Source organism: Toxotes jaculatrix, chromosome 16 (assembly GCF_017976425.1).
Source record: "Toxotes jaculatrix isolate fToxJac2 chromosome 16, fToxJac2.pri, whole genome shotgun sequence".
NCBI classification, from domain to species: Eukaryota; Metazoa; Chordata; class Actinopteri; family Toxotidae; genus Toxotes; species Toxotes jaculatrix.
The window spans coordinates 7,627,399-7,646,109 of NC_054409.1; positions in this window are offsets into that span (position 1 = coordinate 7,627,399).

Consider the following 18,711-nt stretch of genomic DNA (forward strand, 5'->3'; position numbering starts at 1 on the left):
TTGAAAAGTGCTATATACAGTATATGAGGTGAATCATTATCGTTATTATTTTTACTATATAGAAAAAGTTTTTTTTTGCAGTTCTGTTTTTTTGTTTTTTCCATGAACAGAAATTATGTTTTTGGCACACGAAAAAAAAAAAAAATCCCAACAGACTACAAACTTTAACCTGCCAAAAAAGGCTAGAGACACTGAGGGATGAAACTCTTTAACCCTGAGGTACATTTTCTCATCAAGGCTGATGAGCCCTCAGCTTCAGTGAGAGATCTGATCTGTGCTGCTGCACACCCTTGTGTTGTTGACTGTTAAGAAAATCCTGAGATGAGTATTCACTGGATGATGCCATTATTTGGGAAGCTAGTTGGGATTTTTCCACTTGAGGTCACCACAAAGGCTCATGGGTGTAACGGCAGAATCTGCAAAGGTGGAGACCAGACCAAACAGAGCTTTTTACAACCAAGTAGTACAAAGAATGTAAATGCAAAGATTGAGTTACTGAAAACAAGCAAGCAGCACGGCACAGGCTTTTGTAAAATAAACCTTTCCTTGGAATTTATTAATGTTTCTGCTGTGATTTGATTTTTAAAAAAATGGCAGATTGAGTTCAGCAGGGAGAGAGAAGAGAACGACAATATCAAGTTGAGTCAAACTTGATTATACTGGTCCTTTGATAAAGTGACTTTACATACCAAGACGAGACAAGAGACAAGATTGTAAAATGCAAGAGGGAAAGAAAATATCAGTCCAGTGGAACTAAGTGCAGCACCCAAATCCTGCCATTCAGTTATATGTACTTGAGTTAAATATTCATAGGTTTACTATGCAGAAGGTCTTGCAATTAAAGACCTTTGGGTTGTTTAGTTTTTTAATATTAATTAAATATGATTAAATGCGATTAAATAAAGGATTAAATATGAAACTCTGGGTAGTTCCATTTCTCCTCCCTACCAGACCTTGTTTAGAAAAATTTTGAATCAAAGATAAAAGAAGAAAACGGCTAAAAAGGAACTCAAGGGTAATAAAAGAGAAAAGAGTAAATTAGTATTATAATCAAAAGGATCTGGCATTTAATCACAAATGAGCATTCCTTTAATTTCCCTGCTTTCTACATAACATCTTTTTATTATTGAATTTATTATTATTATCTTCTTATCCTGTCTTTTCTTATTGTCTTACTATACTCTTACTCACTTTCTTGTCAAGAGTTAAATGAAAAGACTGACACCTCTCTAATGTTTGCACGGTAAATGTGAAGAATGTGAAAATACTGCAGGCAGCCAGTTAGCTGTCATTTAGAGCAGCATAAGGACCCAGAATTGGGGGAAACAGCAATATAAGCCTACTAGCACCTCTAAAACTCACTAATGAGCATGCCATTTCTCATTTGAAAATGTTAATTCACCTTCTTACAGGGGGGTTATGTGAAGGACTATTTCTTGGCTGGGGCCAGTTGCCAGGTAACCAGCGGAGACTCCAGGAAGTCACTCTGAGCAAAAAAAAAATGGTATAGTTATATAATGAGTCCAATATTCTCTTTAGGTACCTACATGCAACACTGTACAGCATAACTGGCCCTTTTTAGTGTATTCAAGTGGAAAAAAGCAAGCAAGATGGTCATGTTTACCCTGCAATGGCTTGGGCTTGAGAGAAACTGTTTACTAAAGGCAGATAAAAACCACAATATGAAATCATTTCTTAATTATGTACCATCTAAGTCTAGACCAATGGAGTGAATCATACAACATAATGTCGAGCAAGGTCATTTTGTAAGGCTGAATTTTTGGTTATTCAGATTATTACAATGTCAGTGTGGGTCTGAATGAGGTTTTCCTTCCCTGAAACAGAAACAAATATGGTTCTGGTTTAATTTTTTTTCTCTCTGTTGGTGATTAAAAACAAAGACTGAAAAGCAGATTGAGAGGGAGTGGGTAGATGATGTCTAACTACAAATGTACACAAATACTAAAACAACATCACATCGATCACCCTGAGGTGATCGGTGTGATGTTGATGTCACAGCAAACATAAGCTGTTTTCACATATGTAAACATATATGGATATTGTTCATAGGAACATGTGAATAATGTCAGGAGAATCAGGTCCAGACATTGTCTGGTGTTGCCCTTTCACACATGCAGCACACAACTGGAGACACTGTGTGCGTGTGTGTGGAAATACTCTGTTTGGTTGAAGCGAGGGTTGGCTGCTGGGTAGAGCATACAGGAGGCAGGATAAAAACATCAACACGCACCACTCGCTTGCTGTGAATTCTCCGGACAGTGACCTGCTCTATTCACACATCGGCTCAGTCTTCTTTGTGCTGGGGAGCTGGCAGGTTAAAGTCTGTTTAATGTCCGGTCCTACTGATTCAGACATTTGCGTTCTCACATACAGCTCCTCTGGGTAATGTCTAGAAAAGTTCAGGGTTGTAGTGCATGTGTGAAAGCAGCTTTATTGAGTTCTCTACCAAGGCCTAATGATAAACAAAGGCTTACACACACACACACAGTGAGACTTGGGGATTGATGCTGACAGTGGATGTGAGTCTCAGCTGGTGGTGTGAAGAGAGACAACACACTGTTCAGAGACAGATAGAGAACATGGTTTTGCATACTCACTAGTGATATTAGGCAGCGTCTCCTAACACCTCAGCACAGCAGGCAAATAACACCACTAATGATTTTTGCAAATGCAAGTGGCAAAAATCATTAAATATTGTGACAAATAATGTTTGTTCTATTTAATGCGTATGCATCAGATATTATTGTTATTATTTTTAGGAATTGTTTTCGCCTCAAACTGTTTTTGGGATGAGAAAGATAATGGGATCAGATGATTTGTAATTAATGAGATTGCAATCACAGTTAAATACACTGGACTGGTGATATCAGGTTGATACTAATGATTAATTTGTAACAGGTAAGAAATAAACAGGGAAGCGTGAAGACTCCAAAAAATGGAGAGTCACCCCTTTCATCAAGAATGAGAGCAGGAAAGACAACTGCTGGAGCCGTTTTCTAAAATCATCCATTTTGTCTTGCTAACAGGGTCTGACATTCTGTCCGTTTATCCATCTAACACATTGCCCATGTTTCCTTGAACTTATGTTTATATTATACATAACTAATTTCCAACCTCAAATATGTTTGATGAAACCATTATGGTGTGATGATACTAATAATAATAATAAGCCAAGCTTTATTATGTTGCCACTTTAATAATGTAGAAGCACTTTAATAATTAAAGAAATTATTATTTCATATTTAGGATAAGCAATCCTGTGCAAATGAAGGAGAGTAGGGAATAAAACAGCACGTGGAACATTTAGCACTGTAGTCGTCTCTCTCCAACTGCGGACCAACTTCCTGTTCCTGTCAGATTCACCTGGAGAAAGACACGAGTGGTCCAGTGTTTCTTGCTCAGAGGCTCTACTTTTATTTCACAGGTCAGTACTTGCTTAAAATGAACGCAGGTGAAAGCGTGAAGTTAGTAAAACCACTGTACTAGCTAACGAAGATGTTGTGATAATTTGAGTAGTTTGAAGCTGGTTTGGAAGAAGTTAAGTCGCGGCAGGTATTAGCGGCTAGCCGAGTCGCGAGTAATCTCGTCGTTATCGCGAGACTCCCGCTGTTTATTTCATCGTAACGTTTTGTGATAAGCTCATGTATTCCGTGTATGTTGCGCCCATTAATTTTGAAAGCCTCCTGATATGTAGTTATGAGTGTTTTGAGAACACAAAATGCAGTATTGTTGTCCGGTTAGCTCAGTTGGTAGAGCATGAGCCTCAACCTCTCAGGGTCGTGGGTTTGAATCCCACTCCGGGTGACACCACCTCCCATGGGCTCACCACCCGTGTAGTTGCCATGGGACTTCGGTGCATTGTGAATTGGGTGGGAGCTGCCCCCGCGACCTGGGCCTGGACCCAGATAAGTGGCAGATGATGACATGACAAAATGCAGTATTAGTTTTATAAAAGTTGGAAGTACTGTAATGTTGATAAGAGTGAGAGTATTATATATATTCTTTTGTTATGGTTTTGCACAAGAACGCTAAAGATAATTCATACACATTCTAAGGTGCTAAGTCCCAGCTGAAGTGATGCAGATACATCTTTTTTTTTTTTTTTTTCTAAGTCTATATTGTATGGTGGACAATGAGTGCACTGGATGTAAACTTGTAAATATTTTAAAAGAATTTAAAGAGATGCAACAGAGGCTCAGAGGCGCCACTTTTATTTCACAGGTTATTATTTTTGATATTTGCGGTCTCCGAACCAAGGGCCTGTAACAATGGCACCCATATGACATTTCCTATTGAGGGAATATTGTTAATTTATGTATTTGGTAAGTTGCAAAACTTAAAACTGACAATCTGTATGAAGTTTGACAAAGTCCGACAAAGTATAAAGTTTATTTATATTCTGACAAAATATCTGCTCTTTCAATTCAGTATACAGAATTATCCATCTTTTATGGTTGTGTTTAGGGACTCACAGCAGTTAGTAAAAGTTAGTAAAATTTTGGTTGATTACAGAAAAGTAAAAAATTCCCAGTACTTTTGTTGCCTAAACCTAAACCTAACCACAAAGACTGGCAGAGAGTCCTGCCTTTCACCATCCACTCCAACCATGTCCCTGTGACTTTTACATGATGTCGAAAATTTAGCATGTCGTTCACTCAAAACGAATGAAAACACACATATAAGTGCTATATATATAAGTGCTGTGGATATTCAGTTGACAGAGGACAAGTTGTAAGGATTTCTGTGACCCCTTAATATTTCTGTCTTTTTAAATTTTGTGGTTCAGGTCCTGTCAACAGAACAGGAATTATTTTGTCTCAGTCAGTGGCTATGTATCCCAGCAGATCAACATGTTTGGAGTTCACCAAGACTGTATGAACAGCCAAATCTTTATCATGTTCTTCTCGTATCTTTCTTATTTATGTATTTATATTTATTTTTCACTGTATCTCAGCAAACCAAAATATCTTATTGCACGCAGGTTTTGATGTACACTGAAGATATTTTTATGTTTTGATTTGACATTTTGTCAGTTTTAATGGCCTGAGATAAATATTTCCGTCAGCTGAATTTTCTGATGGTTGAAATGACGTATAAGCACAAAGTTTAAACTTGATTTAATGATTATTGTGAAAAAACAATAATAATGGAAAAGAAGACATAAAGGCAAGAGAGCCAAGTGAGTAAATTATTTCCATCTCAGACCAATGACAGCATTCATTTACCCACCATTGTGTTGTAATGATTAAAATTACTCTGCATCTACTGGCAACACAATAAAAACATGTTTTCTCCTCTTTGTAAGTGTTTCCAACCATTATGCAAAATAATGTCAGTGTGGTCTTTAAAGGAAGTTGGAACATCATATGACTGATTACAGCTGTGCTGCAGGGAAATACCCGAGCAAAGGAAAGCAGAAAAGCACATGAGCTCAGGAATTCTTTCACAAGTAGAACAACGGCTTTGGGATTTACTGTGGGCACAAAACACCACTGCAAATCTTTCCTTCTTTGTGAGGCACTCAACATAGTTTTGGGTCAAACCATTTTATAAGTAAAGAGGAAAAACGGTAATGACAGTAGAAAATTTCATGTGAACCCAACGTCGTGGAGGCTTTAGAACTAAGTAATCATGACCAAGTTTGAAATTTCCGCCACTTATCGGCCAGCATACACACCAATACAGATATGATCTACACACACACGTGCCCAATTCCCATGATATACACACATGCTCGGATCGAAATATATGAAGCTGGTTAGACAGTCGACAAAGTTAAGGCACTGTTTACAGCTAGTCAGACACAAACACCGATTCCAAACTGTGAAAGACCGCTCACCCTGGCTCTATTGCTGTGAAAGTTGAGAGCACTTGCCCCATGTTTTAGATTTAAAGCTGCAAATGTGAACCTGATTAGTTGCTAGACTAGACTAGGTGCTAGCTAGATTGTGAAACGACACCTTCGGACAGTACTCTAACTGACAGTAAATCAGTGTCACTCTTTATTACAGCCACATGAGCCCTTGTACCATATAAAGGTGTATACATCATAAAAAAATAATCATTCTAGCAGAGGAAATTATAAAAATGTACTCATTTTCAGAGGGAGAAATCATAACAACGCAAAAAACATCTCATCCTGCTGCATCTCTTATAGTGTATCTGGACAGTTTTTCGCATTCCACCCACTAGAGTTTGCTCTGTCCCTGCATGTTAAGAAGAGGTGTAATAAAGCTACCTTTACGGAGTGACTCGCCACAGGTGTGGACTGACTCCATAAAGGAAGACAGCATGTGTCCTGATTACTGAGGCAATAATCCAAATCTTACCTTATTTCTCGTCATTCTCTAAATTTAATCTTCCAGACATTCAATATGTCATATGTTTGAAATTAAAACTAAAGGCAAATTATTAGTCGACAAGCTCCACCATGTGTCAGGATGTCAGGAAATAAAACTGACGTGGTGAATAACAAAAACACAGTGAGCACACTCTACAGTCATTTATGTATTTTCAGGTGTGTGTGTATGTGTGTGTGTGTATGTATATGGTTTCTGACATGCTTGTGCAAATATACCTTTGCCTGCTGTTAACACCATCATCACAGTGTAACTTAATGATATCACATGTATGTGCATTTATAAATACACGTGTGTACATAATGCATGTAAGACTAATGAGCAAGGAGAAAGGATGCTGTATGCATACATGTACCTGTGTGTACTTCTGTGCAGGTCTGTGTGTGCGTGCACATGTGTAATGAATGACCTCCACCTCACAGCTGTCAGCAGATTTTCTTATTGATAATCCTGCTGTTTCTCCACAGGCCCCCCTCTGCAGGTGCACAGGGATTTAGAGCCGGCTCTGTTGAGTGTGCTCCAATGTTTCTCACATGCTTCATGCCTGGGAGTATCCTCAGGCCAGCCTGCATGTAAACCAGGGCAGGTATGTGTTTACACTCCATAATCCCTACAGTGCACCCACACCTAGAGCTCACCAGCTACAACCTCACATTTCAGCTTCAGGCATGTACGTTTTCAGCTGCTTATTTTTTATTTAAAGCTCCACTAAACAATGTTTTCATATGCAGAATGGATCAAAACACTATATGTCAAATGAATTACTTGAAGTAGCAAGAGAATTTTCACCCACTCTGCAGGTCTGCTGAACTTTTTAGCCTTTTTTATGTCATAGTTTTGTTTTTACAGGACATTTACTGTATAGCTTAGTTTCAGCACTCTCACTGACTTTATTTCCAACAACAGCACTCAGCTGTTTTCAGTAAATAAACTCTAATAAAAACTGAAAGTTACTTACATGCAGCCTAGAGCTTGTGCCAGCCTTCAGGATCTGGTGGAAACAGACATAAAGGGAGAGTGAATATTGGATTTACATTTGTCAGGTGGTCTGAAACAAATTAAAGCTAATTTTGGTGTTTAAATAGACAGTTGTTTGCCAACATGTTAGCCATTTTACATTATACTGTTATAAAGCAATGGTTTGTAAGCTTGTTATTAAGCCAATGTTAGTAACTAAGCACAGCTTTAAATACAGCATCTTCTATCTTCCATGTGCCATGTAGATATTATTCAATTGTACATATTTAGACTAATATCCACAGCCTCTGGGTCATAAACACATTCTTGTGTGCCATAAGATCCTGTCCTTCCACCTTGTGTGACATTATTATACTCTGTGAAGCCCTATTCGGTTTCAGGTCTTTGCCAGTACAAACTCTTAAACAGTTTTTGATGGCTGAAGCAATTCTGACCATCATAATATCACGTTCCCTGAGGGAAAACAAAGAGAACTTGATCTTTCTTTTTTGGCCACTTTGTTTTATTATCAAGGGCTCTATTCATTTTTAGAAGTACTGACTGTTAAAACACACACGGTGTACTGAAAGAGATATGTTGGTTAGGGAATATTACTTCTGTCCTGAGTCAAACAAAGTCCTGACTGCCTTTTCTTAAGTCTTCATTTCCTTTAAAGGTATGAGATTAGCAATCAGCTAGATTTGTGTAGGCTTGGACAACTGGCTGTATGGATGGTCGGACTAAGCTGCTCTTTTCCTTAGACTTTAGACTTTATTCCACGATGACCCCTCCAGTTGGTACAGTGCATGTGTAAGAAAAACAAAAGAAACGGAAACAGCGGAGGTGGACGTTGTGCCGAGCAGCACGACCATTTGTGTTTGACAAGCCGTTCAATTGAAGCATACTGGTGCCTTTGTGGCTTAAAAACACAAAGCAGCTCTCTGCCTTTAAGTCTGGAAACCCGCACTGAATCTTTGAGACCATCCATCTATTGTGAAGAGGAAACAAGTTAGTTAGCTAACAAACTTTAGATGTCTGCCAAACAAAAGCTGTGCAGAACACCTCCGACTCTCTGAAAGCAATTATTAAAAGGTCTGTCCTGCTGCCAGAAATGTGACAGCTATCCCTTTCAGACTTTATTCAATACACACACTTCCTTGTTATACTCTAGCGGGGTCAGCTCACATGGTTGATTATTCTGTAAAGCCGCGGGAACAGGTCAGGCTCCGTGTTTTGCTGAAGGACAGAGACAAAGACAGGGTCAACGCTGTGATTTTGGAGCGATGGGACGCTCTCTCAAACTGCCAGGACACCCTCCTGCATATTTTCGTCAGCCAAGTCTCCATTCTTCACTGCCGCAACTGTGTTCTTGACCCCTGGTCATGTCCTTGTTGATGTTCAGTGTGAGCCATGTTTGCAGAGGTATTTTGTCTTTGTTTTAGAATGAAAACCGCTGCATTCACATGACAACTGACCTTCGGATGATTGTTCTATTTGGCCCTCCATCCCATCCAGACTTTTTTTTTTTTTTTACCTCTTCTCTCCCTGGTGCCCCTCCCTTGAATTGTGACTCCACTGGCCTCACTGTCCCAGAAGCCCCGACGAGGAAGGCAATCAAATCCTGAACAGGAAACCAGTCAGCCTGTTATTGCTGGCAGCCAATGGAGCGGCTGTGTTTTAATATTTATCCACCAAACCCCTCGTACCACATAAATGAGGGGTGTAGAGGGGCAATACTAGACCTTACCCACTGTTACAAAAACCACAAACGTCCTAGGACAGGAGGAAAAGGTAAATAGTTGAGCAGACTGGCGGACAGGAAGGGATCAGCAGTGGCAACATGGAAATGGAGTTGGTACATTGATAAATAAGGAAAGAGAAATTAAGAACTTTCCTGTACAAGAAAAATTAAGATAAAGATGTTCTGTTCTCGATTAAGACTAATCAGAATGACATTTTCTTCAAGTCCCAAGGATAATAAATGACAACAGTTTGCCTTCATGACATTCTAGCAGACATAAAGACAGCTGACTATACATAAATTATATGTAATTATTCAACATAAACATCTGCCAGTACGTGCAGGTTTCCTGATACGTCAAGCTATGAAGAAATATGGTTTTGCTTGGAAATAATTTGATCTATTCATTTGTTTTGGGGATTTTATAGCATTTCACTTGTCATATGACATACAGCATAACTAATGTGTTTCTGTGTAAGTTCCTCTTGTGAGCCTCACATAGTGTACATAATCACATTTCAACAAACGGGCCAGGCTGAAAAGGCAGCCAGGAGCAACATTCCCAGAGGAGGTTCGGGGTTCAGCTTTTAGTTCACTGAAACTCTGGCTGTTGTTGGATTCAAACCTGTGAACTTCTGGGTGTCACAGTTACACAGCGTGATAGCAGGATAAAGCCGCAGTGGAATAAATCTTGATTAATTAATCATCAGTCATTATCTGCGGTGCGTCCTCACCCAAGTCCACCTCATCATCTGACTCCCAGGCTGAAACTGACAGCTGGATTCTGTCCGTCACTCCCAAAGCCAAGGCCAAAATCCAGAGCAGGCGCGTAGTTAATCCGGCTGGGCTAACAAATTGGCTCTTATCTCTCCTCCGAGGAATCAACTTGTCAGATCTCGCAGATAGTGCTTGTGCAATGAAATGGTACTGTGCACACCGTTAAAACACATAAAGCCATTAGCGTGTCATGTTGGAACTTTGCAGGTCCCTGGGTCCTATAAACCCAGTTTCAGTCAGGCATAGGGATCAGCGGCCTTGGACGCATAAACCGGCGCCCCGACATGGATCCTGTCACCAGCTAATATGTCAGTCGTCGTTTTTTTAATCCCACACTTAACACGAGGGAAAACACTCAAGCCATTCAATTCTGACAGACCCTCAAGAAGGTGCTTTTTCTGCAGAAACAGCCAGATCTCCAGTTCAGAGCGAGGCCAGCATATCAGAAAATCCCCAGAAGCACACAAATATTGTGTTACACAGCATAATTGACAAAAGGTACAGGCTTTATACGTTTTCAGTTTTGCTCTTATATACATCGTAATTTTACTTAGGAGCAGGGACGAAGGTGTGCGGAAACACGGTTCAGATTTCCCTCATAAACTCTCGGCTTGGTGAACACCAGGACATTCGTGCATATCTCAGCCAATGGAAAAGCTCAAAGTTGTTTCTAGGTGTCCTTAAAGCCCAGTGTCAAGGGGAGTATCTGGTGTCAGGTACGCGGCACATGCTCAGCTCTCCTCCCTTTTATAGAAAGCCCAGATGTTTATAAGAAGATTTATAAGCAGTTGAACTGCAGCGTGGAGCTGATGTGCTGTGTAGCAGAGCATAGCTTTTAGCCTGGCTCTCTGTTATTGCAGGTTGCTAATTCATTCAGGAGCGTGCAGTTTGAAGAGGAGGTATACGGGGCTGAGAAAAGTAACAGCACCCAAGGGGCTGATAAAGTCAAAAGCAGCCTTGATCAAACCTGCACTGAGACACTGGGAGTCTTTTTTTTTTTTAGTTTGTTGTTTGTTCTGAAGTAGGAACATGAGGTATTCAATATGTTGCTAGTTTGCCTGCTTCTTCATCTGTGTGTGAACAGGCAACCTCTTGAGGACTTTTATCTGTGTAATTTTGTTAGCAAAAGCAAGATATAAAGAAACAGAGCAGACGAGAAAAGCAGAGATTAACCGACACTGTAGATACGAGGAGAGGAAGGAGAAACGATACGTTTACACCCCGTAAACACAAAAATATACTAATGTAATATTATTTATTTATATAGACAAGGGCGTATCTGAATGACAGCTCTCCCCTGACATTTTTGAGGACTGCATTGACCATGTGAATTCATATTTAAAAGAACAGTCTGTGCCTATCACAAGTTTATGTGAATATTGTGATTAGAACAACTAATGCTGCAGTTGAACACACCAGATTATTCCAGTGGTTTGTTTTAAACCACTGGCATCTCTTCGTGGTTCTGTCTCTATATTCCTGTATCCCTTACTGTATATCCTGAAATCAATTTAACACGTAGCGTTGAAATAACTGCATCTTTTCACCAGGAAATCAATGGTTGCAGTTACATGGACACCGTACTCTGATCTTAATCAGACACAGGGGTGGACAACACCAGTTTTTCATGAAACATAAAACAGCTCAAGACAAGCTAACACAAGCAAATTTTCTAACACAGTCTCTTCTTAACCTTGTTTTGTATCAGCAGGACACTTGCTCATTTTTGCTTGTCAGCTGTTAAATGTTTCATGGCAAAACTGGTGTTGTACACTCATATCTTAATCTGATTACGACTGGAGTATTGCTGTCCATGTAAGTGTAGTCATTCACACAAGATGCAGTTATCCTATAGTCCATTACTAAGAGACTTGCACTTGGCTCTCTGTGTGCTCTACTAAATTCCATTATAGTTTATATTCCACTTTCTCACCTGATCGTTTCCATCTCCGGAGCACGTCCTTGTGTGGCCACTGCTTTCAGCCTCTCTCTCTCTCTCTCTCTCTCTCTCTCTCTCTCTCTCTCTCTCTCTCTCTCTCTCTCTCTCTCTCTCTCTCTCTTCCTGGCTCTCCGTGTTGCCTGCGTTGTGACCAGATACCTTTATTATTCTACCAGAGGAACAATGACTGAGCTTGATTTAACGTTTGGCATTTTAATTTGATTGTTCTGCTTGTATTACTAGTTTGACTTACTTTTACTGTTACCATGCTGTTTTCTCAGCAGATCCTTTATCTAAGTAAAAGTACTATTACAACAGTGTAAAAAATACTCTGTTACAATTACTGCATGAAAAATCACAAGTATTGGAAGCAAAATGTAGTTAAAGTATTAAAGTGAAAAGTACTGGTTGGGTCCCCCTGACTGATATAGTATTAGGCCTATATCAGATGATCATTAGCTGATTAATAGCGAAGCTTGTTACTGTTGTAGCTGCTGAACTAGTTTGAACTACTTTATATACAGTTTTATAAACAGGGACACCAGATAAACCTGAGGGGCTGTGAGATAATTAATGGGAGAGGAAATGAAAAAAAAAATCAAAATTCTGATTCACTGATTTGTTTTCAGGTTTTTTGATTTTTTTTTTTCCTCTGACCTTTGATGAGATATTGGATCATTTGAACAGTTATTGAAATTAAACCGTGTGAGAAGTTTAGTGGGAAAAATCACTGTTTGGTGTTTAACAACTGTTAACAACTCATAGACATTAGATGTGACCTGACTACACACTGTACTTGGTAAGAAGTCAAAAAGGCTAGAAAACTTTAACAGCTTGTTACATTATCCATTGTGCCAAATCTAGTAAGTAACCAATAACTAAAGCAAATAAAAGTAGAGGAGAAGAAAGTAAAATATTTCCCTCTGAAATGTACAGGTACCTGAAACGGGAGCTATTGCCTTATTTACTTGGCTAATGTTACTTATTCAGCTGTCTGGCTACGTACTGTCTGCCGGTCCTTCTTTCTACGTTTTTCAGCCGTTATTTCCTCCAGTTGTTCGCCTCCGCTGACTGACTGAATGTAAAGATCCGTCAAATTACCACCACAGGACAAATCAACGTGCTAAACCAGATAACCGAGTTGTCGGTGCTAGCTAGCTAACCATGCCAGCTAACTTGGGCACAGCCAAGTGCTCATTGGGAGGGGGGAGTCATACACTTCTGATTTCCTTAGCAAACAGAGATTAATTGATAAAAGGGAAATGACAAACAAGCAATAGAGTCACACACAGAACAGAACAAAGAGCTATATACAGTACAACAATTTACACCACTGCACATTAATATACTTATGTTACTAATAACATTAATAATGGCCCTATTTTATTTATGTGTCCCATGATAAGTGTAAGCCATGACACTGAGTCAAGTCTCACAACAGTCAAGTCTTAAGTCTCAAATCCACTTCACTTGTTTCACTTGTGTTTTTCACACCTTAAACCACATCTACCCATATATGAATTTATCTTTTCATATGCATATAAATTTCATGTCATATGAATATATTTACCCCATGATAAATTCACATGTGCTTTTGTAGAAGTTATGTCCATCTATCTATGTTTATATCTATCTAGACAACATAATTCAGAAAAGATACAAAAGAGAGGAGAATAGAGAAGAGATAAAGAAGGAGAGAGCTGGACCAGGAGACAAAAAGAGAGCAACTGGAGGAGGACAGAAGAGTCATTCTGGTCTCATTCACTATGAGACCAGTTATTAAGTCTCTAGGTCTGATATTGTCCTTTATTGTCCCTCATGTCCCTTTTGTCTTTTTAAATACTGAAAAAGTTGACAGGTCAAATTAAAATGTGAAAAGTTTAGATTACATGTTATTCATCAGGGTTTGAGGCATGAGTCCATATCCATAGCTCCAGACAAAATAAATCTTTAAAATTTCTTAATTATTTGAATTTTCATGTTTCTTTGTTATTCAGTTAAACTGTTCACATATATTCAGTTATAAAGATAATAAATATGATCTCCCAACATGAAACACTGTTTCGAAGCTTTTGCCAAACAGGAAGATACCAAATCCTTCAATTATGTACTTGTTTGATGGCTGAAATGTAGTCAAATTTAAAAAATAAAAAAAATAGAAGGGTATTACTGATGTGTCAGATGGTGAATATGACACCAGAATGGGCCTAACTATACTTCTGATTCAGCGGGCTGCCCCTAGTCCAAAGCTAGCCCCAGTGCTGCAAACTCGAGCAGATTCTTGACCCAGTTTGCCTCATGTCCCAAAACCAAGCCAAATCTTACCACAATCTTTGGGCTAAAGAGCTGAAAAACTGCTGTTAGTGACTGAAACCTAAATAACAATGTAGACTGCACAGTATTACCAACCCTTTCACATAACAGGGAGGCATTTCAATCAGGGCCTGTGCCAAAATATAATATTGTGGACATTTAATAATCAAGTACGTAAGGGTAAAGCAGAGTTATCTAAGGCTTTTATGCTAAAAAAAAATATCTGACAGATTCTGAATATTTCAATGTCAAGTGGCCATTTATTCTGCTCCATGTCTCCAGTACATAACAATCAAACCTTGCCATCATGGAAACTTCAAGTTCAGGTTCAAATTTCTTCCATCCCTGCACTTTCTCCCTGCTTTGTCACCAAATGAAACTGCTTTTAACAGCTTTATCTTTTGTCCGACTCATTCACACCACTGCTCTTTGTCGTCCCCTCCAATCTCTGTTCACATCGGCCCTTTCCCTTCTCGACTCCTTCTCCAAAGTTCAGTTGCATTCCCCCTATCCCATTATCAAAACCATTTTACCATGCAGAGGCAGCTTGCTGCTTCCTCCCTGAGACGAAGAGCCTGCCTTTCATAGAAAGGTGCTCTCTCTCCCATGAATACATGGTAATAATAGCATCTCCCTAGCATGCAGCTTTCACTGCAGTCTCACAAATGGAAATGTTTTGTAGGAAGGTGTACTTCTCAAAAAAATCTCTCAAAAGGAGTCAGAGTAAGTGCCACACCACTGGCACTATTTTTTTTTTTTAGGCTATGGCTGAATTATTGATCACATTAGTCAAAAAGACTGGCAGCTCACTGATCAATAGCGAGCCCTTAAGGTTCCATTAGCTCCATTGTTCAATAACGACTGGTTCTTTTGCAATGCATTTAACTGGCAGTAATGCCTCCTCAGAAGCCACATTCCCCATTAACTCCATTCAACCTATATGAGTCCCTGTCCAACGCAGAGGCATGACATATGACACAATGGCCAGGCTGGTGCCAACAGCTTCTAGCAGTCGATTGAATTTCAGCTTTATTGAATAGACATGGTATATTTAGGTCGTTTGATGTGGCAAAAAGCAAAACCAGCTGACAGCCACACATCACATTATAAATGTGTTAAAACTAACATGTTATAATAAAAGAAAATTGTATTTAGATATGCAGTCAGGGGCCTCGTGCATCCAATTTTTCAGAGGGGGTACAGACTCAACAGGAACAGTTCCACCTCACCACGAAGCTCATCATTTATCATAGATGATAAAACATCTAATATTTATCTGGGTGGCCTGGCCCCACATATATATATTTATTTTTTTCTGTTTAAATTAAGCCTGTGCCATTTAAGGAGACACTAAACATAACCACTCTCTAATAAACAGCAGCAATAGTAATAATACAGCATTCTACTGTACCATAAGTTACTTACACTGCTGCTCATTATGCACAGAGAGGAATTTATGCTAAGCTGATGTTTTTGTTCCTCAAATACACTGCAGCCTGTGTTTGAAGGGTCAGTTCACTCAAATTTCCAATAAAGAAATCTCTGACAGATGTAATCATCATTTAAAAGTTATTAACACACACAGTAAAAACAAAGGAAAGGATTTAAATGAAGACATCAGTGCCACTCTCTCCTAAAACATTTCCTATAGCATTACGTGACAACATCATAAAGTCTTGTATTTCCTGTTTACTGTTTCTGTTTTAATTAACATTGCATTGTGTGGTTACACTGAACTGACATTGATTTGACTGGTCTATTTAAATGCTGCTTTACAGAAGGAAGAAAAAAGAAAACAAAAAAACATGAAATGGACTCTTGAACAATTTTCTGTCTATTTAGTTTTAGATTACTGAAAATGAGATTTGATTGTGTTTTTATGTTTGATTTTCCTCTCCCACATGAAGATAGACGACTCTTTCTTACACCCACTCACTCTTAATCTCTTTGAAGTTAGGTTTTTCCCCAACCTTACTGTCATGTTTGTGGGTCCTTTGGAATAATGAACCCTAAAGCATTAAAAAAAAAGTTGTTTTTTTACCACAGAAAAGACAAAACATGATTTTCGTTCCATATTTGTTTTTATTTTGTTAATTTATGAGTAAGTTTGGAGGAAAACAAAGCCAAATACAAGTTTGTTTTATTTTGTGGAGGCAACAACTCAAACTGCTTTGAAGCAGCAGACGCTATAAGGACAAACTAAAGCACCTCACATATACAGTAATCTGTGGGAAAAAAATTGACTCTTTTTTGTGTGTGTTTGCTTGTTTGTTTTTTGCATTATAGGTGCCCTGTAGTACCCAAACTAAGTCATGTTTACGCCATATCACAGTGTGTGTATCCTTCAGGCCTAACACACATTCCTCAAGAAACATTTACAAATCTGATTTTTAAAGATACTTTAATGCTTGCATTGTTTACACCCATGTTTTGTGACAGTGCTCTTCTTCACTACCTTTGCATGCATACTGCAACACACTTCATTGAGCATTTCTGCCTTGGCCACCGGCCCATACAGGTACACGCCCATGCACAATACAAACAAAACAGAGACCCACACATACAAGCATTGCTCTGCAGCAGTACTAAACTACACAGTGTTTCTTTAATCTAGAATTTTAAAACTGCGCCGTCACAAGCTATGTGATTAAAAAAGAAAATGAAATAAGGAAGACAACTAGCAACCGTGATTATTGTCATAAGGATAATGTAAATTTAATAGCTTCATCCATTCGAATAAGTGCTAAAAGAAGGACAGATTCCAGTGTTTGTGACTTGTAAGTTCTCTCAACATTGGATCACAAGATGGTTGTGTGATTGCAGAGGTGTTTGAGTGAGGGTTAAATAAATACTGTGCAATGACAATGAAGCTCTATATCCAATAAACTTGGGTTAAATTAACTGTGGGGTTTTTGCTGATGTGAGGAATCATTATTTCTTTGTTGGACACATAAGAGCCTAAAGAAAAGTCAGTCATGACCTGGATGTTTATTTGAACAGACTTTACAAGTTAAAAACTGGTAATTAGAACATTAGAGCACTGACAGCACCAGAAGGAAATAGTTCACACAAGATTCATGGCTCTTTGTGCTTTTGTGAAAAATGTGGTGTTAACAAATACTGATCTGGACAGTGGTCCAATCTGGACACTGAGATTTATTTTATTACTCCTATTATTAGAAGGAGACCAGCAGGATATTCAGTTGTCAGAATGACACCCTCATTTAGTAGGTGCTGTGATTTCCAGGAGGCTCCTAATTTAAGTGTCAGGCTTGCCTCTGTCTGAGAGTGATCAGTGAGCTCTACAGGTAGGGGTACAGGTAGAGAAGTATCTACCTTTATTCTTGTTGGTCACATGACTTCTTTGGACTGACACCTGGCAATCGACTGCTACCTGTTCTTGTAACATCACACATGATGATTTCTATCCATGACCAGTGTGGTGTTTCTTTACCCCTCTAGCAACTGCATACTGTTTATGGGTGTTTTTTTTTTCATATTGTGTCCATTCATAAACTTTTTTTATTTTTAACATGACATTCCAGTTACACTCTGTAATCACATTTAATGGGCTGCACTGATGATTTTTTTGCAGCAGAACTACTTCACCCTTTTCCATGGACCACTGACTGTGACTATCACAGTAGCCGGAAAATCTTCAGGGTTGTAATGAGCTAAAAACTAACAGAGAAGGGGCAGCAGATATGGTGTCACCATGGTCTGTGGCTTTAGCTCGGTCTCCAGTTCAAATCCCTCAGCCATGGTGAGGACATCTTTGGCTAGTAAGCAGGTTATTTAGAACCACAACGGACCACCACTACCAGAGGAAAGTCCTGTACCTCAAAAAAATCATGGAAAAAACTCTGGTTTTGTAGCATTGACCTGCACAGTAATGCATGACCCATTTGCCCCATCATTTATCTTTTCCTTTTTTTTGAGAGTATCCCTCTCTTTGGTTAGAGAATAATAAAAAAAGGATTTGGGGGCTCAGGTGCTCCAGCTGCACATTGACTGAAACACAAAGCATCAGTCCAACAAGGCATGAGTGCAGAACGCATCTCATCATGTCTGTGTGTGTGCCACCTTAATTGCGTGAATGGATAACATTTTTCTTAAATGGGCGCAAGAAAACAAACCCCCGTTTCTGATTTCATATTTGTGGCTGACATTTGTTCAGGAATAGTCCTTCAGTGTATTTGCATTCTGTAAAGTAATCATGTTTTTATTTAGTAGGTTTCCTTGTTATTAGAATCCATCTTTGTCTGGGTCCAGAGAGGATGCGCCCCAGTACTGTTGTTCTCCATGCAGGTATATATGAAACAAGCTAGCTGACTTCCTGTTGGCTCCCCACACACATGAAAGGATTTAATCATATGACTTGCCTAGATTTTCTTAACATTATTGGACAGAATGGGTCAGAGTTTGCGTGGCTTGTGATGCCACTGGTTCACTGTTGCTGATTTTCCAGTGATTGTGTTTGGGAAAAATGCATTTTGGGCCAGTCAGTCTCGTGTGATGAATGTGAAACTTGTAGAAAACTGGTCTGGCAACTATGCCAAAATCATTCCACGGCCCAGCTCTGTTCTTGGGGGACTTGGCCTCCA